The following is a 24,078-nucleotide window of genomic DNA, read 5'->3' on the forward strand; positions in this document are numbered from 1 at the left end:
AGTCATGGCACTTGTGGAACTTCAGAACAGTTGCCAAAATACTTTCAGAACCCTAAACATCAGATAAATTTTACTAGGGTGTTTTTGAAGGTATGACTTTTAGCTATCTTCGCGTTTTAAAGAAAGTAAATTGATTATTTTGTCACTATGTGAACAATGAGCATTCCCGCAAGGATTCCTTCAGCAGAGCAGGTCAGCGTTTGTACTGTGAGCTGGGTTTAGCTGTACGGTCTCTGCTGACACACGTTTTGCAGGAGTACTTCTGTGCAAGACAAGGATGGTCACTGGGTGTTGAGTGAGAAAAGACTGTGGAACAGGACCACCCCAATCCCAAGCAGCAGAAGGTGGGTTGAAGCCGAGTCTCTTGCTGCCACCTGCTGGAACACGTTCTCTCTCTAGGCACCATCGAAGGTTTCTATTGATAGAGGCGTGAGGTGCCTGTGTCTTCCAGATGCCGTGTTTCCAGCGGAGACATAAGTCAGAGTTGGGAGGGGGGAGGGATAAGGTGGTGAATCATAGTAACTGCCAAAATTACACGTACATGAAGCCAACAATCTCTTGCCTCTTAGGGGGGAAAGGGTTCTGTTTGAGCTGCAGCCAAAACCAAATGGATGTGTAATAAAATTATACTTGATATTATTATTGACTGGGACTTTCCAATGCCTTTAGATCTCTTATGTATCTTGCATGTAAGCGTAGAAAAAACCCAACTTTTTATTTCAGCAGTTTGTCTTGTTTGTTTCTTAAGCATCATCACAACAATCCTGCCCTGTGCTTTGACCCATTCAAATAACTGATCTGGTCTTGAGTGGATTTTGGGTGGGGTTTTTTTGTGTCTTTCCAGATAGAAATAAAATGTTATGGATGAAATCTGGATCCCACTGAAGTTCAAATTGCCACTGACTTGAGTGGGGTGGTGGTTTTTGCTTTGCCTGCAACTTTTGCGTAGACAGAAACTACCTTCTAATTGATACCCACTTTGCACTGAAGCACCTAGGTGTCATGTGTTTTTATTCTCACTTTTTGATGAAAAGACAAAATGGAAACTTCACAGGCAACAGAAATCCTATGAGATAATTCATGCCCTTGATATCAAGTGGTGAATGAATGAGTTGGCTTGCTCAGGTTAGGCTGCGGGTGCTTCGAGCTCTCTGCTGGGAAAAAGCAGATGTGGCAGAGTGTGTCATATCCAGTTCCTTCCCAGAGAACAGATGGTGTTTCACCTTGCCTTGTTTACCCTCTCCATCACTTTCTGAACCACTGTAGCACAGTTGCTGGATCTAGTTTAGTCGTACAGAGAATCCTGTATTCCCTCCAAAAGGTACGACACACTTCCTGAGATGAGGAAGGCAGCAGGATGGATCAGCGGCTGATGTAACCTGAGAAACTGTCACTGAAACCTGCATTAATTTATACCAGCAGAAAATATTGCTGAGCATTAGGACAGACTTGGAAGCAGCTTTGATTTCCTGCTAGCATCAGGGCTAACTTTTTCAGAGGCAAGAAATGGGATGGAAGTTTTTATTATTCTCTCTAGTGTACGGTGAATCAAGGTGAAGGGGTCTCTGAAGGCATCAGTTCTTACTAGTAGGGCTTTAAATACGAATCTAAGCTGACATCTATGCAGCAAACTTTTTTTGGTGAAAAAAGTAGTCTAGTATAAATCTGAGATGTAAGTCTGTCATCTTTTTTTATGGTCTGCTAATTGCTAATTTGTCAGTAGTTGACTTCAAAATTAGAAACATAAATGTATGTTTTGGCAGTCAAGTAGTTTAACCAATTCTGGATTTTTCGTTACAGAGTGAAACTGAAATGTAACAATAGTACTGCTAAGGATAAATCCAATACTGGGTCAGAGATGGGTCTTCTGATTTTGTTTTTTAATTTTTTTTTCTAAATACTGAAAATACACTAAGTGTGCAACAGTGGCAGCTGATGTTGGCTCGGAGGAAGGGTTATGGTTTGGGGGTTGGCAGGGCACAGGCTGCTGTGTTGTGGTTTCTGATGGATGCTGAGTGTGAGCTGAGCCATCAGCAGCTGTGCAGAGCACAGTTAGAACAAGCTTGTGTCTGCTCGCAGAAGGCAGCGTAAACAGTCTTGCAGGCTGTATGAAACGAAGAAGTTAGCATCTTCTCCTTATGTCTTCGCCTCTTAGATGGGCAAGGGGAGGGCTCTGAACAGATGAGGACTCTGCATTGTGATTTTAACGTGCTCTGTGAGGACAGGGTGAATTAATGTGTTAAAAGTATATATAAAGGATAGTAATTGTCCTGGTATTATTTAAGTTTTACTACTGCAGAGCGGAAGAGGAAATCATCTGTCTGTATGCTACTGTACGCATTCTGCTTTCTCCAGGAGTTGGGGCACTCACAATTTTTCTGATCTGAAAATAAAACAACCATCTGTTTAAAAGAGGCTTTGTCACATACAACTACTTGATACAATCAAGCAGCATCTGTGCATTGTTCTGCAACAAGTCATCATCACTTTCTTACTTCTTTGAAGTAAAGGCCATAACAAAATACTTATTAATCAAGTTTCTGTGGTTTTAAGTTTGAATGCACTAGGGAAAACCTTTGTATTTCAGGCAGGCATCTGGTTTAATTTAGGGCTGACACCTGCTGGTCTACTACTGCAGTGATTGGATTAAGTAGTTTATTAAGTATCTTAAGGCTGTCTAATTAAGCCGCTTCTATGTTCAGAGAAAAATAGTTTTTTTTTTTTCCACAGCTGTGCCTCTCTTTTAATGTTAACTTTTGGGCTGTCCCAGCAGTGAGAGTGAACTCACAGCATCCTGCTGGTTGTGCAGAAAGAGTTGTAGCTATGGTGGGTAAATATTATCCCTCTGCAGCCTCTGCATGGGGCTGCGTGGTGGAATATTGTCGCTTCTGACACAGAGGAGAGATGCCAAAGGCACCTGTTGCTTGGTGTTCCTGAGATGTTCAGCAATGAAACATCTAATTTCATAAAAAAAAAAAATAAATTCAGGCATGGAAGCAAAATTCCTGTTGTCTTTGCTGTCTTGCAACAAGGACGACAGTGGGAGATAACCCCAAGTTTCTCTGGATCCTGCTTCCTGAAATTAAGCTTCAGATGTTTTGCAGAGGAATGTGTTTTCCTCACAGGTAGTCAGAAGGTCTCTATGTACACTTTTTTACTGTAGAAACTTTTTCTGTTTCATAGCAGCATGGTTTGGATTTAATTGGAATGAGCATGTCTGACTGAAGAAGGAAATGTTCTGATGTCATGTCTCGTTTTTTCTTTGCCGTTGTGCTTTGTCACCCGTTAGGTGACAAATATGGAAAACAAGATTTATCTTGTGTCTGCATCATAATTCCAGAATTAATCTTTATTTTTTATCTGTGTTTATGTGACTCCAGTGAAATAGGACCTTTTCTTGCGTTATCTGGATGATTAATGCTTATTGTTGAAAAAACAGATGTAACTCAATGCTACAAGTGCAAATAGTTTCCAGATTGCAATTACAATGGATAGTTTGGTCATTAATATCTTCCAAATTGAGTTACGCTGTATATGAGGTCACTGTAGTTACGGCAACTAATATCTGCCCATGTGTGTCTGTTATTTTAACCTACTCGCTGTTGTGTCCAAAGACATAATTGATGTCACAAAACAAGGTTTATTATGCTTTAGTAACTAGTATTAATTATGAGGGATATTATTTGAATTATAATAACATCCAGCTCTCTGTACTGAACACCGGAACCAGTTAAAAAAGGCATTATGTGCACAGGGAGAAAGTAGTACTAGTCCTTGCTTTTCTTCAGTGGTGCAATTATTAAAACTTTACCTTATAACTAATTTTTCAAGTATGGTATAGAAGTTGGAGAGAAACTTTGTCAGCTCTGCATTTGAACCATGCTTGACCAGATGCTCCAGTTAATGATGGTCCCAGGTGCTTTGCCAATGGACTTTTAGCTGACAGCAGTAAAGGTTCCTGGCTGGCTGTATGATTAATAGTCCTGCGAGAGCAGCACTGAAACAAATTGCAATGCTTTTCTTCTGTCCAACCTTGTGGACACCTGACTACTCCATCACTGTGTTTGCAGCTGTTCAGGAAGCAACTTCTAAGTCTGGGAGGAACCAAGTAGTTCAGACCCAGGTTTTTGCAGTTCTCTTCATGGTAATTCATACTGTGGCTTCCTTCCTGAAATCGTGTTGTTCTTTCTGAATACACCTTAAAAGCTTATTAAGCAATGCAAATAAGTACAAACGAAAACATAGCAGATAAGTCAATTCCCTTGATTCACTTTATCTCCATTTTCATTATTGCTGCTAATTATGAAGCACTTGAGGCAGGAAGTTCCATGCATTAACTTCATGACATATTTCAACCAGGTAGGTGTATTCTATTGGAAACTTTCTGCTCAATAAATGACATTTGGTCATTAAAAAAAATTGGTTACAATTGGTAGCATTTCATACTTCGAAACTTAAGCAATTTTAGAATGATGGCAATAGTGGTACTAGCTTTGTAAAAACTCTGGTTTGTAAAAGACTTTAAGGTATTTTTAGAAAGTAAAGACTCCCACTTAAATTTCACGTTTAAAAATGCAGTAGGAATAAATTAAAACTTTGTGGATTTTATTATTTTTGGATTTATTTTTTGAATATATTCTTGCAAACAGTTGTGTCGTAGAGCTGTGCATCACATAGGAATAATTCATGATTTTTTTTTGTTGCCCGTTTGTTTGTACTCCTTCAAGACGAGAAGCAATGAGTAGCCTTAGTTCCCATATAATTAGTTTTGTGTTTTTAAACAAACAATTACACTATTTTTCATTAATATTTCTGTTAATGAAAGCAGGAAAATCAACTTCTGCTTTACTTAGCTTGAAGTTCTGTGAAGTGTGCAAGGGGTTGTAAGTGAATAGGAACAAATAAAGGCCTTGTCAGGGTGATGTATGAATGTGTTGGAAGAAAGAAATCAGCTAGAAATTTGTTCAAATTTGTCAGTGAGTGTTTTCAGAAAGGTGATATACAGGAATTCCATTTTCCAAAATGAGCCCCACTGATTTCATGAACATGTTTTGGGTGAATAAGGTTTGTCTGATCAACTCTTAGGGGAAACTTTCACCAATGGATAGTAGGAGAAAAAAAGAAAAGAAATACAGTCCAATTTAAACGAAGAACTGAATATTTCAGAGACCTTCTCTTTCTAATTTCCACATGTGCCTTTTCTTTTTCAGTCTATTGCTTTGAACGGCCAGGGCTCATGACTTTTATCCTTCCTAAAATATCTCAGGGCAGCAAAGCAGCATAAAATATATGTTCCTGCACGAGTGTGCACTCAGTATCCAAGATCATTTTAGTACAGTTGTTAAAGGAATAATAAATTATTTAATTATCTGATGCTAATTAGTGCTGCTTACGGAACCCTGTGAATAGCAGTCTGTTGACTGGAATGGCTTATTTACAGATAGTGTGATGTGTTTTTCTTAGAATGTTTCCGAACTTCGTTTGTCATGATACCACTTATTGATGTTTCAGTTAAAGATGGCTTGTATTGTCTGGAAGGCAATTGTCTAAGATCCACGTTTTTTTTTGAGAGCTAGATATAACTTAGCTTTGAACTACAGGTTACTAGACTGCAAATTTAATGAATAATCTCAAGGAATTATTATTTCATGCTTAATGTCCTAGCAGCTAGGAATGTAGGAATGTATTTACATGTCAGTGTTCTGTTTGAATGGCAATGCATGTCAAGAGAAAACAATTTCTTAATTGCTGTACTGGGACATTGCTTGCTCAGGTTTTAAAGGAAAAAAAAATAATCACCCAGAAATAGACATAAGTAGAAACCTGCATCTAGTTCCCTTATTTTTAATCTGGGGTTCCTAAAGTGTAATTTCTGGCCTCCAAAGTGTTTGTATACTGACTTCAAAGGGATTTTTTAACTTTCAGCTTCCTAGAGAAGATAAAGGTATTGCAGATGAATTTTAGGCGGCCCACAGGCTGACGTCCCACCTAGCAGTTGATCCTCTATGAACAAAAGTTATAGAAGCCTCCTTTCTTACCTGGAAAAAAAAGATAAAAGAAAGATAGTAGGGTAAAAATATCCCTATTGTACGCCTTTGAAATGTGCGAGGACGTATTTGCAGATAATAATTCGTGAGTTTCGCTGTAGTTCTAGGAAGCAAACCTGGCCAGTGGCAGCCCTATCAGGTCAAGTCCTTGACTTGTGTTTGCATAAACTCAAGAAGCTGCATTTAGACTTACGTTGGTATTTATAAGGTCTGAAAGGTAAGGAAGGGATTAATGCCAAGGGCTCATTCAGCCAATAATTAAGGAACAAACGTAAAGAGACGTGCCTAGTTTAGAGCATGAAAGTGCTAGTGGATATGAGGGAGCCAAGGACTGCCCAAGAGATGATGATAAAGAGCATCCAAGGCCTGGTGGAAATGAAGATATTAATGACTTGGCAGGACCTATGAATTTTGGCAGGTGGTGAATTTGATCTCTGGATGTACTCTTCAGAAGTGATGAGAACCTGAGTATGGGGGGGTTATTCTTCAAATAGATGACCTATTCATGGTTAGGAAAATAGAGCTGAGGCTGACTAAAAGGCAAAATAGGATTCAAATAGAAGCTCGTACTGCATTGAAAGCCAGGGGATTAATTTCTGCCTCAGTATGGCTTTCATAATCCTGGGTAAATCACTTAATAGTATTTATGACGTACTGGTCCAGCCAGGAAACAAATATTTTAGTTCCTCACTTCACTGATCATTAGAAAGACGAAAACATCTGGTCAGTTAAGGATGGTATGGTGAGAAGGGCTACATAAATTCTGGAGATAAAGATGTGTAGTGTCAGACTCTTACTTTGCTGAATTGAAAAAACTGGAACCTGACAAGTTGTAGCAGTGGTTTCATTTGGTCGTGAACTGCATACATCTGCAGACTGTTTGAAGAGGATGTATTGAATGAATGGAAATTAGGAAATGGGCTATTTTGTGTTCTAAAATAGCATTAGTCTTAAGGAGGATATTCATTACAGGTACTGATTTCTCAAATCCGAGGGCATGTGGTGCTTGAATGCCCTGCACAGTCACTGCCTAAGGGATGAAGCTGTTCTAGGCTTTCTAAACCACCATTCACAAGATCTATTACCAGATCTGATAATGGAATGAAAAAACATCAATAATCTCAGGGTTCTGAAAGATGTATTCTCGGAGTATGTGATGTAGTTGCTATTGCAACGCAACGTATGGCTATACCTGGCATGTTTCCTCAAAGACATCTCATATACTTGCAGTCTGTAAGTTGTTTGCAAAAAGCTTTACTGATTCGTCCCAGATACGTAATCAGATGGGAAAAATAATAAGGAAGTGATCTAAGTTTATTACAAGTTAGTCTTTTGTTTCTGTGTGCTGAATTTCATAAAATCAGAGTAACGTTTTTCCAACAGATGAGAAAGCAATCACGCTAAGTATCCGAATGTCACAGCCAGGTACATCACAAAATTAGTTATCTGTCAAATTTTACTTCAGAAATCAAGATGTTTGTTGGAAAAAGCATTAAGCAGATGCAGACATTTTTTGCACGTGGAAAGATGTTTCTCAGACATTATGCACAGGTTTTTTTAATCTCTCCAATGGATGTTTCTTGAGGGTTTCCTTCCTTAGGAAGAGATATGTAGGAGGAATGGGTTCCTATTTTAACTGTCACTGCTCCAGTCTGGTGATAATAATCTAGACTTTCTCCCATAATATGGGAGAATGTGTGTCTGTAACAAGTTGAAAGGAGGGAAACAGTTCTGCTTACACGCTGGAAAAGAATAATAAAAGATTGGAAGTCTGCCGGGCTTTTAGAACCAGCACAAGTCCAGAGGTAAGACTCTGACACAAATGCTGGTGTTTTTTCATAGGCACCCAAGTAATTTTGGTCTCTTGAGATTCTAGTGGAATTGAAGTCAGGATCCATGGTGAAACTTTGCAAGGAAATGCTCTCAGACTCTGTCTTGAGGGGCCAGCAGTGAATAGATCTAATGGATCAGCTGCAGGCAGTCTGTAGGTTTTTGTTGTATCATCATGAACATGCCATCCACTAAGGTGATACATGATGGGGTTAATGATGAAAAAAAGGATTTGGAAATCCTGGCTTAGTCTTCAGTATTTTCTTAGAGGGGGGGAGGGATTATTCTGAAAATTTATTATTGCATGGAAAATGATGCATTAACTCCTTAGTTTAGTCATTGCGAGCAAGATATCTTCTCTTCCTGTTGATGACTGGATTTTTTTTAAAAAATCATTTACAAAGCAAACGCTTCTAAAACTTTGCTTCCTTACTAATAATTTGTGATGCTGGGGATGAGAAACCCTTTTCCAGTCAAAGATCAGACTCTGATAGGATTCGATTTGTTGCTCAAGCAGTGCATCCTGCAAGCAGAGGGCCTTTGGCCACTGGGAGTGACATCTTCGGTTGCTGCAAGGTGCTCTGACTCAGTCCAGTTTCAATGCCACCAGTTTGGCTCCCACTTACTGTAGCTTAGATATAGATACTTGTTCAATTACACGAGCATCTTGGGAGCCCATTAGAGACTTTTTCCCTTCTGCTGTCAGAATGAGAAAGTTCTTTTGCTGGGAATACGATGTTTTTCAGGTTGTGTATATGCAGACAGTTAAATCACAGCAAAGACACTACAGTAAATGTGCATCTGAATGTGGACTGAATCCATGCTAACATGGGATGTTTAAGTGTTCCTTCAGACGTGAGCATATTGAATGCCTAACAGTGTAAAGGTTCTAACAAAATGATAGCGAAATCATGAGAACACAAGAAATAAATATTTGAATTCCTCAACGCAGGGACAGGAATGTGTATTGCTGGTCTGGCATTAACTCTTTCCTGAAGCCTGGAAAACTTGTGTTTGTTCACAGGCATGGTCTAAAACGTCTTTATCTCAGGCCAGGAGATAATAATGTTTGTGCTCACATGTTGGCTGTCCTTTCTGTTTAGATGTTGCATGTTCTTTTGAAAAGGGACCTGCTTTACTGGGCAGCAGGAAAATGTTTTGGGACACATGATCCAGGTGTGACTAAGTCAAAACTGAAAGGAATGAAAGCAATGCATTACAAAATGAAATGGTTTTTTTGGTCTAAGGATAAAAGAAAAAAGACGTGATCAGAAAAGGTTACAAAGCTATTCATCGTCAGCCCCAGCATCAGCTGAAATAGGAAAATAAAGATGATGGTGTTTCCTTTAACCCAATTTTTGTTGAACCATAAGCAGGTATTGGTTGCACTGTAAGAAAGGGAGCATGGGCAAGTAAGTGTAGTTTATCTTTCTGCACGGGTATGCATGGTGGTTTTGGTCCTCAAGTTTCTAAAGCTCATCTCCTAACACAGAGATGGAGCAAAACGTGAAGAGGATCTCCTCAGAACCACTGGGAGTATGTTCTCCTTCAGCCTGTGGATACACACTGCTGGCAGCTGCAACACTTGCAGAGCACTTTACCATATTTTTAATTTAACTGAGCTACCACACATATTAATATTCATTCTTGTTCTTTGTTGCCTTACAAATGTAATAGCTCCCTCTGACTCAGAGGAAGTGTGCTTTGGGCCCAACAGAGTGGTAATTTTCTTACCAGATCTTAAAAACAATGAAATCTTTTTCATCCGTTTTGTCACCTTTGGACATTTGGACACTTCTGTACTCAACTTGCTGCTTAATTAGCCAGTCTCTCTCTAATCTTGCTTGTTCTGTAACTGAATGGACTTTTTCCTCTGTCTGCTGCACCATGAACAGACTTGGAAGCACCCATACTGTTTCAATTACAAGTTTTTCTAAAAGTTACGATAATTCAGTTATGCACCTGTCTTAATACACGTGGATTTATATTCTGAAAAACATGTGGTTTTTATCGTAGTCTTGTTGTTTTTAGAGGCTTCTGTCTACTATTTTTGTAGTGGAATCTGACCATCTGTCTGGTGCTATTGTGTGTAAGAAGCACCGTAACTTCGCAGTGCGTTCTGGCCCTAATGTGTGTAGAAAGGAATAAATAAGTCCTAGTAAAGGATGATTGAAGTGCTTGTTAAAGGCACTTTCAGTCAAAAAAAAAAAAAAAAAAGAAAATTAAGTGCTTTGGAAAGTTCTTAGAAATGTAGCTAGGGATAATATGGATATGTTTGAATAAAAATCTTCTCTTTTGAAGAATAGCTTCCTTTATGGAAGACAGCAAGCAGGTGCAGCCATCCTGATGGTGTTCTTGCACTGAAGTTCTTTTGGAGCCCAAGAAAATTATGTATCTGCATGACATGATTAGAATTGTGTTCACAAAACATGGCATCTGACCTTACGAAAAGGAAATCAATGCACAACAAGTCCTGATTAGGTTTTTTTTTGCTAGCATTGCACTTTTTAAACTAGAACAGATGTGCAAGGTGAAGCACAGTGGGTAAAATACAGGCTTCTAGTTTTAATCTGAGACGATGAACAAAGAATTTACAATTCATTTCATCTTGCAAAGTCGCATCTTTACCACACCTCATGTAAATAGGTTGTATTTATTTTGTTAGTGCTTGGAAGAGAGTTTTGGCAAGTTAAATGTCTAGAAGAAGGGTTTAGATCGACGTTTTCTAAAGTTCATGGACTAGGCAGTAAATTTTTATTCTATTCCAAGGAAGATCATGGTTCACCCTTTCCTGTTTACATACTTAGATGCTCTGCCTTTCGAAAGCAGAATGTGAATGACTTGTTACTGAACGACGTTTAGTTTACTTGTTTTCCTGTGCAAAACAAAAAGTAAATAATTTATTTGCAAATGTTCTTACAGTTTGTTTCAAAGAACATGACTTGTTCCAAAATGTATTTAAGTGATGCACGTATTAAAAATTCAAAACTTCTGAGAAAATTTGTCTCCAATATTTCAGACCTGCTTAATGCTCCTAAACACATAACTTTTTTACTAATTAAGTCTCTGGGTGAGTAAGTGTTTGCCTCTAGGGGATGCTCAGGACCACTTTAATTTTAAGCAGCTTCTTCAGCTAATTTCTGCTGAGATCCAAAACTAGACTGTGCATATTTTACCAGATCAATGAGCTGTTCTTGGGGCACATCCATGCAGTATGGTTATCAAACAGAGCACATAAGGTGGGCTCAGTGAACCAGCAGAGAGACTGTGAAGAAATGACATTATAATTGTAATGGCATTAGTTGAAGGGTGAGGAAATACTGGAGCTGATTAGTTTAGCCAGCCTTTGTCTACAACCAGTATCATTTCCTACATCACGTATGTTTTCATGTTTGATAAACGTGCAGCCTTTGTAAATTCAAATAGTTAAAATTAGTACAGCAATTGTAGCCTGGTTCATTTAACTCTTGCAACCGCCTTTATGTAACCCGTGTAGATATGCAAGAGTGAAAAAACAGCAAAGTAAAATACGAGTTTTTTGTGGAAGCCATGAAGTTTCACAAAATGTTCCTTTCAGCTTTTCAGGATGCTAGTAGTGAATGATGTAGCTTCACTTTTTTTTTTTCCTCTAGAAATAAGCAAGAAAATGTGTAAAACCACCCATTCCCTGACTGTAACTGATATTTTGTAACCATGTGCTGCAGAATAAGACTTATCGTTACAGGAGTACTAATCGTTGTCAATCAGTAATACTAATCAGTAATGACTTTCCATAAATCTCACCAGGAGCAATCGTACTGCTCTGGCTTGGGACCTGCTATAAAAAATTGCCTGGGCTATCTAATCTCTGTGCTAGACAGAGCTGAAAATGCTGGCTCAAATTAGTTTGTGATAGAAGCAGATATCTCCATTTTGACACGCCTGAGCTTGAAAAGATCTCCTTCAGTAGAAAATTGGGTAAAAGCTCAGTACGTCTTAATCCCAAATTTGAGATTTCATTTAAAAGTTTATAAGGACAATTTCTATATTTATATTTAATTTTATCTAAAGCTGCAGGAACTCTATCACCAGGGAGCTGAGCTTTACCCTTCTCCCTGTGTATTCTGCTAAGGAGCATCTCAAACTTGACCACGAAAAAAAAGTCGAGGCTGGGCACTTGCCATTTGTCTGCTGTGTTGGTGTTTGTGCTGGCTGAGGACCCTGAATGGAAAGGAGTCCATCAAGTCATCTGCTCTGTCAGCCTGTGCCCCTCTGATTCTTCCAGCAGTATTTGCTCACATGCTTTCTCCGTACAATTTTTAAGTGACTGAAGTGACAAAGCTTTCGCATTTTCCTTTGGGAAACTTTAATGCAGTTTTTCCTGATACCGTTTTTCTGTAACCTGTCTTCATGCCATTGCTGTAGTGTATAGCCCTTGTTTCCCTTGGCACTTTCTGTCTTGTTTTTCTCTTTGCATGTTTCAAATCCTCGAGGCTGAACAACATTGTTATTCTTGCTCTTTATTGCATTTATTATTCCTGTGTATATTTCATTAACCCTAATGTGGTATTTGTTTTTTCTTGCTTGAATATTTCCAAGCCAGCTGATGTCTTTCTAGAACTGGAATGTGGAGAATGGTATGTGGAGAGGAAATGCACCTATCAGTGTCTCTGATATGAAGTAATGACCCTGCATATACCCCTCAAAATTGAACACTCGTACAACATTGTGACTGCTACTTTTCTTCTTCAAAGTGCTTTTAAAGCACCTCCCTTTAAAAGGCATGTTTGTATCCCCTAATAATGTCCAGTTATATGGCTTGAGGATGCTCCTGGAATTAAATTATCCCCAGCTGGTATAAGATGGCTATACCTATGCTTGTAACATTAACTTTATAGTTGCTCTATAAAATCCCTTACTACTGCTTGTCTCCTGTCTGTAGGACCAGGCTCTCAGAGGCTGCCTAATGCAGCACTGATACCTGATCTATCGTTTGTAGAACTAGGGCTTTTCTTTTCCTTGAGCTGTTTTGAGGAGGCATTTGTTCCATGTAAATGTGTCTTTTGGATTTTAATTTTATTGGGACATCTTGTTTTCTTGTTTGTCACTCATTTATGTTGATTTAGTGTTTTGTAACTCCTTCTCTATCACCCTTGTAGTTACATCGAAGTCATCTCTGAATATCCATTTGCAGTTTTAGCATAGGATTTTTAGAAGGGTGAGCGCTGAAGATCTGATTAACAAGATTTCCCAGTTTGGTTTTCCGGTAACTTCAAAACAACTATGTATCTTTTGAGGAGAGTGGGATAAGGGAAGAAAATAGGCTAGAGGACATATTTTCTCAGCAGTCTATATTTTTGTAACATTAGTTTTAAAACCTGTGCTTTCTAAAACTTCGAGGGAATGATAATTTGAAAGAATATTAATATTCTTTGAACATGCATGTTAGGTTTCTGCTTTCAACTGCCTTTCAGTTTATATCTGTCTCAACTGGCATTTTTTTTGGTGTAGAGAGCACTTGGGCAACACCAGCACTCTCCTAGTCTCTGAAGCAGCATCACAGAATTCAGTAATTCCAAACTAGAATTTTTCTATCTGTATTGTTTTAACTAGACCAGTAAGGAAAAGTCAGTAATCGCTTTGTTGTCCTGTGGTTAAGGTATCCTGTAGGACTTTCCTGTAGGTCTGTCTTTTAAGCATCGTGATCCACGTGCCTTATCACCTATTCTCTTGTTCGCCCGTGACTCCAACGCTGCTGCTTTGCCTTGAGGTACACCGTTAAGCGGTCACGTAATATCTGTCACCGCAGACCTCTGGTAAGACCATTGAGTCATCTGTGTAATAGCTACCTGTGTTTTTGAGATTTGGTTAAAATAAACTGTTTAATAGCAGCTAGATATGCTAGCTGTTCCACCTAGCTAATTAAAAAAGTTAATACAGGAAAGAGGAAATGAGACATTACTCCTTGCCTGCTCCTCCTAAATTTTCTACTAAAGTAAGCTTCAGCTCATGTCACCTATATAATATGGCACATCTATTACTATTTTTCTTTTCTAAATCAAGGCTATTTACTAGGCTTAAATGTCACTGGCTTCTACTCTCAGAAAAATAATGTTTCCTTATAAACTGTGGTAATGGGCGTTTTGTCTTGCTGACATTATGTTAGCAAGACTGATTCATGTCACCCCATGAAAGAAATCCTAAACATAAGCAATTAAAAATGGATTTCAGGGCCCTGCTCTGTGAGCAGTGTTAAAAGTATAAATGAACAACTGAAAGGAGGAAACCTCATCTAATGTAATCTACCTAGTGAATTAGTGTCTCAAGCCTCAGGCGAGTTTTCAGAGCAATACAATCACGGGGTTTATGACCCTACACTTCATAACAACATTAGGAATAGACTATTTGTTGCTGTCCAGAAATTGAGGGAGGTTGGCAAGATCAGTGTGCAGTTAACCTCATATATTTAAGAACCCGACCTATGGAAAAGGTGGAGTTTTGGACAGAAGATTTCTGAAGACCTACATTAGATTTATAAGTAGTTTGTTTATTGAGAAGCTCCAGTTACTGAGCAAGTATTATTGTTAACGTGTGTAGTGATACAGTAGTAGTGTTGCTGTTACCTTCATTTTCTGAACCTGTAATGGGAGGAATTTGTGGATAAAGATATAATCTTTTATTAGGCAAGCTGACAAGGCTGGAGGCAAGCTTGGGGCCTTCCATCTGGTTTAACAGTAAGCAACTAAAGAATACAAACTACAAGTAGGTAGTGCATTTTAAATTAATTATGCTGAACACACCACCTGAAAGAAAAGAGTTTCTGGACTCTATGGATCTAAGTTAGCAAAGAACGATGAGTTCAGCAAAAGGGAGATGGGGTATGATGTAGTAATTTGAATAGATAAGCAAGCATGCAGTTATCAAGGGCTAGCAATTGTGAAAAAAGATTGTGCTTTGTTGAGGATAAGATGTGAAATGGCTGATGGTTAACCATTATATAACCTAATAATACCTTTTAAAGCTGTACAATATTTTCTTTTTATAGTTTTCTCCCTCCTGGCAGGTGAAAAGGAATTATCTAAATTTATTTCATTTATGTCTCCTAGCAGCTTCCTTATCTGTTCTACGGACTTGCTTTTGAATTCTGCTCCATCTCTTAAACTCTGAAATCTTTTACCTCTGATGAAATTTGTTTTGCTGGCTGTTTAGGGAAATGGTTTTAGCCCCTGTACTCTCATAATTCCTGACTTCAAATACTATTTGCTCTTCTGTGTCCTGAGAGCCATGGCTGTCCTACAGCTAACATCAAAGAGCTAACACCAAAGAATGAGAGCCAATACTAAAGACTCCGCAAAGCTGAGAAGCACAAAATGCTGGGCTTATACCAGGAGGAGGTGACCCCTCACAAAAAGAGGAGGTGAGAGAGGAAGTGTCTAATGGACAGGAGCTGGAGGCATCCCACCATCCTGTGTCAGGTGGAACATGCTGCTAAACGCTGACCTGTCCTTCCACAACTGGTGCCAGCAGTCCTCACGAGGTTACTTTACCCAGCCACTGCACAGGCAGACTACTCAGCAGTTTATTGTCAAGAAACATGCTGCTCGCTTTTGGTAGAGCAGTAGGGGAGAGGCATCTGAATTGCAAACAGGACAGTTGTGAAGTGTGCTTCCTTTCTATAGAGTTGTGTTTTTTTTTTTTCCCTCTCCTCCTGCGATGGTGTTCACAAGAGGCAAATGCTGTTAGGCAGGAAAAGGACTATACTCTTCTGTCTCCTCAAAGAGCAGAAAATATTGCCAACTAAGCAGAAGCATGCTTCATGGTCCCAAATAAAGATTGAGATGTCCTGTTGCGTGCTTGAGATGCGTGTAGAAAGAAGCAGCGAGTTCACAGATGTTGAGGAACAATGAAGCAAAAAATCAGGCATGGGCTTAGTTAACTTTATTGCAGAAGAGAAAAATAACTTTTTGGGACTAAATACCATCTATGCAGGACTCGTAGTTATGATTCAATTAGTATTTCTTGTTGATTGTTTCTTCGCTTTGCGTAACAGGACTTTCCTTGAGCATGTGTGCAAGGTTAAGCAGGATGGCCTCTTCAGATGTTCTAAAATTATACTTCGGAATTGATTAAGCTTAGTTCTCCCATGTTAGCTGGCTCTTCAAGTCAAAATGCTCTGCAACGCCTGACTTGCTGTATGCTTAAAGCTTCATCTGCAATTCCTAAGGCAGCTTGCTCCGGCACGCTTTTCAGGCAGTGTTAGAGAGAACTCCAGACATGGAGAGAAGTAGAGGATAATTTCATGCATGCACATGAAAGATAAAAACATTGAGTTGTCTTGTTTTTGTAAACTGCTTTGCAAACTTGTAATGATCTCTTGAGCACAATGAGTAAACAGACCTTGGCGAAAACAATAGCCATAAGTTTTCCTACAAAGTATTTCCATGCAAATACCTGAGAAACCAGCGAATAGTTTGCATAATGCTCTGATGTAAGCAGGTGCTTTCACTACTTGAAATGCTTGCAGTTGATAATTAAACACGAGGTAAATGTGCTCTAATATTTCAAGATGGCCACTGGATTATCCTTTTGTTTTCATGTGTCACATGGTTGCTGCTGCTCAGTCAGAATGTGCTTGTGCTGCTCGCAAGAGATGTGCTCCTCTCCCTCTTTCTGAGAAAGCATGAGGAAGCGATTGTATCTGGGAGAAGTAAGGAGCTGGGGATAGGCAGAGATTGGGGTGTGCTATAAAGTGGAGCATCCTCAAATCTGCAAATAACGTTATGACTAACAAGTGCAGGAAAAGGCTTAGGTTTAAACATGAAAATAATCATATACATTATGACAGTTCATACGCTACAGTACTCATAACAAACGCTTTTCTTGATAGCTGTGAAACATTATCCCTACGGAAAAACAGAATATTCAGCTCAGTGGGAAACATGCCTTAATAAAACTGAAACATAAATGTCTGATTACGCACTTTACCAGGTACGTAATTTTCACTCTAATTCTGAAGCTGCGAGGTTACTAGATAAAACAATTTGTTAAAGTGTCTTGACTGCTGTGCAAGCACACCACCATAAAATGGTAAAAATACTGTCTGTTCTAAGTAGCAAATATGAATATTGAAGTGCTCAAACTGCATGTACTGGGGTTAAGCTCATGTGAATTGACTTAGTGATGTTCTTTTAAGGGTTTGTACATAAATAATTGATTTTTACTTAAGAATAAGCATCCTTTAAAATAAAAAAACGCAATAGAGAGTTCCAGTTGTGAAAGAGTTTACTAGTAAAGACAACCCAAAATGATCTGTCTGCGCATTTATTCTCACTTCTCTTAAGAGCTGTGGACCCATAGCAGGGAGGGGAATTTTACCAAATAAATTAAAACAGAAACTAACAAGGTTTATAAATATGAAGCTCCACAGAGATATTTCAATAGTGGTTTGCAAAAGCAGGCAGAAGTTGTTGAGGTTAAACTGTATTTTTTTTTTAGTTTATGTTAAAACAGAGAGAGAGAAGGTATCTGGTGGTTAAGGCTCTTCCCAGGATGCTTTGTTTTGATGCAGGAAGAATAAGAAGCTGAAATACTTCTCCCACATCTCAAGTGATTACCTCAATCATCAGACTGTCTGCTCTTTGTCATCTCTTGCTTTCACTGTGTCCTTTCCACAGAAATGTCTCCCTGGACATACCAAGAAAGAGTTTTCCTATTTCTTTGAGATTCCGTTGAGACTGGCATATTCTTGTGGAGATGCTCTTTTCAGTGGAGCGGGATTTAGTTTATCAGTTGTTAGTCCAGACAAATCGTGCTTGTGTTGTCAGATAACAGGGTATTCTCTAAATCTGAAGCTGTGCGTTTTACAATTTCCCTTTTATTTTGTATGCTCAGAGAGAGACTTGGAGAAGTCGGACAGGAGGGAATTCGTTGGCTTTGAGCACTGCTGAACTTTTCAGCGTTTCTGCATCAGTCAGTAGGGATTGTTCTCTCCGAGTCCCTCTGTGTACATCAAGTTTATAAGCTTAAGATGCTCGGGCAGTTCTTTCTCCCAGGAACTAATGAAGGATGTGAGTGGTAGATGATGTTTTTTTTTCTCGTTACTGCATTTACTTAGATCTTGATTTCACTTCTGGAGACATCCTCAACAATGTCAAATAAACGAAAGTAAGCTATTGCTCATTGTTCATCCTGTTTTAACCAGAAATCAGTTGCCTTTTAAAATTATTAATTTTCAACGCATTACCTTTACTAAATTTTAACACATAAAAATTTGTTAGTCCAACTAAAGGGATGGATTTTCTGGGAACAGAAGCCAGTGACATAGCTGCTGTTGCATAGGGGAGTAGCGCTGATTGTGCAAAACGTCAGCTTAAGTTTTGTTTCAATAGTGCCAGTCCAAACCATCACTCCTGGAGTTGTTAGGAGGTAAAGCAGAGTTGGCTCAAGAAGGTGGAGAAGGCTGCTACTAAACATGATGTGCTTTCAAACAGCATAACCCAGGTTCTTCTATGCTTCACCCTCTGCTGCTACCCCAATGGATGCCCCTCCACCAGTGAGGGCTGCTGTTGGGCTTGAGACTAACCTCCACCATGGTGGAAGATGGCTCCGTCTCCTGCTCTTCCTTTAAGCTCATGAGAAGAGGACTAGGAGAAGGGAAGGGAAATGGCTTCTTCCTTGGGAGTTAGGAAAAATGGTGTTTTCAGATTGAAAAATGGAGTGTGAGTTTGAGGATAGGGTACCCTGTGCACCATGTGTGTGGAGGAGCAGGAGGACGCTAAAATGGACGAGAGAACAATGAAGTTAGGAATGTCGTGAGTGAAATGGATGATTGAGGAGTTTGACTAAAACTTAGTGGATGTCTTTGAAGTCACCTGAAATGATGCTGCGATCTTGGTATGTCCATTAAAAAAACTGTTCATCTTCGACATCAGGTGTGATACATGCTTCTCTGTTCATAGGCAAAGCTGAATTATGACCCTGGTCCAATGCAAATAATTATGTGAACATCAATGGAAATACTAAACTGCCTAAAAATACCATGTTTTGCAATTCTATACTGGATCAGAGCCTGGCAGTTAGTATTTCTAGTATTGTACAAGGTCCATGTTCAGGGTTTGTTACTAAGCAGAATCAGTTTAACTCTTGCATTCCCAGACTTGTCTTGCTAAGAGATGATGCATGCCCCAGGCACATTCTCCTTGGAGCTTTCAGTATGCAGTCTGGGACTTTCGGAAGCCTCTCTCTGAACTCACTTGAATAAAAACTGTATACCAAAATTGTTGGAGTAAGAAAACAGTTGTGCAATCAACAAAATATCAAGTAGCACTCAGACTGGATATGAAAATATTTGTTCCTTCTCTTAGTATGCGCTATGGAAAGGACAAACCTTTAAAAAATATTTTTAACAAGTTTGTTCTAAAGCCTTTGTTTTTCTGTAGAAAATATCTAATAGTTTTATCCATTTGTTTCTGCTGTCAGAACAAGAAATAAATAGTTGATAAAATGGAATAAATGTGGGTTTTTTCTTTTTTTTTAAAGGCATTGACATTGTAGTCAAAATGGCTTACATATAAATACCTTAAATATTTAAGTACAAAAGTTGATACTTTAATTGTAAAATTTTTCAATACAAATAAGTTCTGGAAATGCATCTAATAAAGCATCACTCCTCTTTGACTTCTTTTTGGCTCAGAGAGATCACTTAATTGTTAATAAACCAAATCATTTTGACTTGAATCCACTGGCTTGTATTAGATGGCTTACCAAACCCTTGCAATTCCAAGAATGCCAATAACTTATTTCCCTCTTTAGTCAATACAAGTTGCATCAAGTCCCGCGGGCATGTTTGAGTGACAGAACCTCTCTTGGCTGAAAGAAAATTGCCCAAGAGATACAGAAAGTAAAATGACACAAAGACTGAAAGGAAAATCTGTCAGAAGAGTGCTTGCTCCTCCTTGCACACGAGGCATTTCAATCACGTTAGCGTGATCCGTGAAGTTCTGAGGCTCCAGGTTTCAGAGGTGAATTAGTGAATTCCAGAGCCACGTTCAAGCACAGTGTGATGTCTTGATTTCAAATAAGATGTTATGATAGCTGGGAGGAAGCAATTATTGGTATAACTATGCCTTCAAGGCCTGATTAAATCAGACTTTCAATATGTCTGGCACTTAAAAAAAAAAAAAACAAACAAACCACCCCATACTTTTGTAGTTGGCTGCTGCAGAGTTGTAAGTCAAAAGATGGGAAAGGGGAGATGATGTAACTTAGTGCTCTAAATGCTGGGGTTTCTGGCTGCTCCGAGCCTTCAGCTACTTAGCCAGCTGCCTCCCCTTCCTGCAGGAATGATGGGCTTTGTCCCAGCTTTGGACTGCTTCACTTCATACCATAGGTTTTTTTTAAAAGACGTACAGACACGGGTTACTGATAATTTCAAATTGCCAGCTGTGGGCTTTGGTTGGATGAAAGTGGGGAAGTGGGTGCCTGGAGGAGACGACTGCAGCTGATAGTTCTTGGGGCAGGGACAGAGATCTGTTACTTAAATCCCAGCCTTAAATTTTGGCAGATTTCTAAAGTGCAGTCCTCGGACTGGTGAAAGTAGCTGAGATAGCTGATGCGTTGGGTTTGTGATGGCAGCGGCGTTTCTCTAATGCCAGCTGAACACCTTGGACTGGTGAACACAGGCCAGCTTTTACTTCCATTTTCTCTAAAATCTAAATGCTGTTTGTAGAGTATATCTTCAGGGTCAGGATATTTAAACTATAATGTTTATGGAAGGTATTTTGTGATTTTTGTTACGTGAAGTATCTTCATCGTCAGACTCTCCTTTGGTCTCTGTTTTTCTAGTGAAACATGTCAGTGAATTTTCCCAGACTTTGAACTCCACTGTTGTATCGTTCATTGCAAATAAGTTCTGTTGTGTTTGACCTTAATTTCATCTACCATTCCCTTGATGGCATCTTGCAAAGGGGTTTTATCTGCAGAGTAGGATCTGTTTTGTCTCTAGCCAGTGCTGCTGTATTCACTTATCTATTCCCTTACATGTTGTGTAAGTCTGAATTGTTTTTTGGAATCTGATGTGTTTCTGTGGTACATCAAGACAGGCTCAGATTTTTAAGACAGATGGAAAGCTGGATGAAGAAGTGATTAGAAGGCATCCTGGTTTTAGGCTCTAGCAGGTGTGTCTTTGGCTAGCATCAAAAGAATGAAAGTGCTTGCCCCGGAAGGATGCTGGGTTTGGCGTTCAGTTTCGCACAGTTTTTGGGTTAAAACACCTATCAGTGTCTGAATCTCACACTGTATTCTTTTACTTCTCGCGCTTTTTCTGCCCACCATGTTTGGTTAAAAAAAAAACCCAAACAGTCCTTTTGCTAATAATAAACCCCACTAAGATTTGCAATTTAATTTCATATGCAACACACGCTCATTTGTTGTTTACAGATTGGGAAAACTTCTCTCACTCAGCTCCCCAAAATCTGGTTACAACCCACTTTATGCTCTACCCCTGTATGAATTATGTATTACTGGTATTGTGTCACAATGGATATTTACAGCTTATTAATGAGCAATGCATATTCTGCATCCTAAGAATAAAGCAGAAATAAATGTGGTGATATAACTAATTCCTTAAATTTGAAATAACTGAAAGAGGAATATATATATTTTTTTTTTATTACTGAGAGTGTGAATTGTACAAGTCAGTGCTGCAGCAATTTCGGGCTGTTTTTTGTGTTGAGCAAGCACTTAAGTGTGGTTCCTTCCTTTTTATTTGTTTTAATCATTTTAAGTAAATGCACACATAAGTGCATGTACGTAACTGTGACTGAGTTAGAATGACACATTCAGCCTGTAAAAGCACAGTGTGTTTTAAACCTATATAAACTATGAATTATGGCTGGTGGATTGGATGACTTGAAATCATTTGGGAAATAAGTTTGTACTGTGAGATTGAGTGTGTTAAAGATTCCACCCACCGCCCACTCCTCACTCCAACTTTCTCTTCTGCATCCTCAGGAGTAAACGCATCGTTTTGTAAGCACATGTTAATTTACCAGTGACAATGCAGATATGTGGATGGTGTCAGTATGTGTGTGAATCATACAGGAAAACTTGTTTTTAGGATATCAGCATTGCACAGCGTTTAGTTCTATGACTCAATTTAAAAACTCCCTGAAAGGAAAGAATACCCAGCCACTGCATCACTCTGAAAATTAGAATGTGAAAGGATTTGGGCTGAGTCACTTAACAAGTAAATAGATAGTAAACAACCGAGCACTTGACTTTGGTTCAAATGTATTACTCTAAAAAAGATACCCTCATCAGCTGCATACCTTGTGTTGTCCCAGCAGTGGTAGGTAATGCTGTACTCAGAAACAGGTGATCTGGGAAAGGAATGGAGCAGGAATGTAAGGATCTAACATAGAAACCAGATCTGGCATTACTTCAGCTTCTTGATGGATAATTTCCCTGGTATTTAGCTGTTGTATTGGCGTGCCAGTGCTTTCCTAATCAGAAAATCTAAGTGTGAAGGGATGAAGATAGATGATGCCTTGAGCACTGCTATTGATAACCTTGAAAGTATGATTTACAATATCATACCCAAATCTAAGATGGTAGAGCCAATCAAAATCTGTAATCTATCTCATGAAAAAGTCTTATATACTTATTATATCAAAATAAATGTCTTCTAATTCCAAGGCCAGTACGGTGTTTGAAACAGTGACAGGAAGGAAGCTTAAATTATCCTCCAAATAAGTCACCTTGAAATTTTTTTTTTAATTTTTTTTCCATCAAAGCTGGCCAATATTATGAACCTCCTAAAAATTTTGGTTTACACACGTTGGAGAAAGTGGTGTTCTGATTACTTTTACCTTTTTTGTGTATATTTCTAAGAGAAGATATATCTTGTTTCTTATCCTTGTAGGGGGAGATTTCTTGCATGTTGAGCATATGAAATTACATCTTGGGAAGCTAAGAAATACACTAGATTGCAGAACTCATCAGTTATCCATTAAAAAAAAAACACCACAAATAATAGCAAACCCCCAGAATACCGAATTCAGGCAAATACTCTGATCTTAATAGCAGAGTGAATTTTACAGGGGTGTGAATAACAGAGGGCAGTTTTCTTCAGAGTTTGATTTTCTGAGGAGGCTCTTCCTGTCTACTTTTAGGTTGATGTAGATTATCTGAAAAGTTATTTTTCAGGCTCTGCTAGTTTTAAAAGCTTGGGCTGAAAAAGACAGTATGCTCACAAAACCATAATTCTTTGGAAATGAAAATTATATTTGCTCAAGTAAGTTTTCTGGCCTTTTCCTTGCTTGAATTTTGCTGATGTGACAGTAAACTGAGATGCCTTACGGAGTGGAGACCTCTTTTGGCAAACAAATGGAAGTGGTACCCGCAGCTTAGTTGTTTGTATTACATTGTTACTTCTCTGTGTCTTGTGTCTCATCTTCATCTGAGCAGCAGCATCTCGAACAGCAAAACTTTTTAAAGACAGGAGGAGAGTGAGTGTTTTAAGTCCCACAGTGATTTTGGAGTGCTGCAAATAACAGCATCCTATAATGTTCTCATGAAGAAGTTGGTGATGGTAGAGCCTCAGATATGAAGTGAAAGGTGTATTAATATTCCTGCAAATTGAACCTGAAATGTGGTAACACTTGGAACTGTTACCCAAAGATTCTAATAATCTTCAGAGTTTTGTCACTCATACAAGTAAGTAGTTGGCAAGAGACTGGAAAGACCAGAGAAAAAAATTCAAAATATGGTGCTAGAAGCTTCCTGCTAGGACAAGTTCAAATATAATCTTCTTTTGCTGAATCTCATACTGAAGTGCTGAGAATGGAATTGGTTATCCAGAGAGCATTCACATTCCGAAAACTAATATAAATGTACGTCCTGCTGTCAAATTGAGATCCTTCTGCTAACACCTGGGGATTAATTGTCCAGTCCACCAACCTGGAATAAAACCATGTTTTTTAAATGGAAATATGTACATAAAAGGGACAGAGGAGGGGGCTAATAGCATACTGCTGGTTTTTGCCCTCGCATCAAGCGTGGGTCTAACATCATCTTCTGCAATCAGCTCTGTTGGAAGGACAGCTAATAATTAAAGTATCCCTCACAAGAAAAATTTCATGTTAGTATTGTAGCCGCTTATAATTTTTGGTTATTATTAAAGATTGAATGACTTTAACCTTTATGGAGCAAATGGTACCTCAAA

This window comes from Tauraco erythrolophus, chromosome 5 (genome assembly GCF_009769465.1).
Source record: "Tauraco erythrolophus isolate bTauEry1 chromosome 5, bTauEry1.pri, whole genome shotgun sequence".
Lineage (NCBI taxonomy): Eukaryota > Metazoa > Chordata > Aves > Musophagiformes > Musophagidae > Tauraco > Tauraco erythrolophus.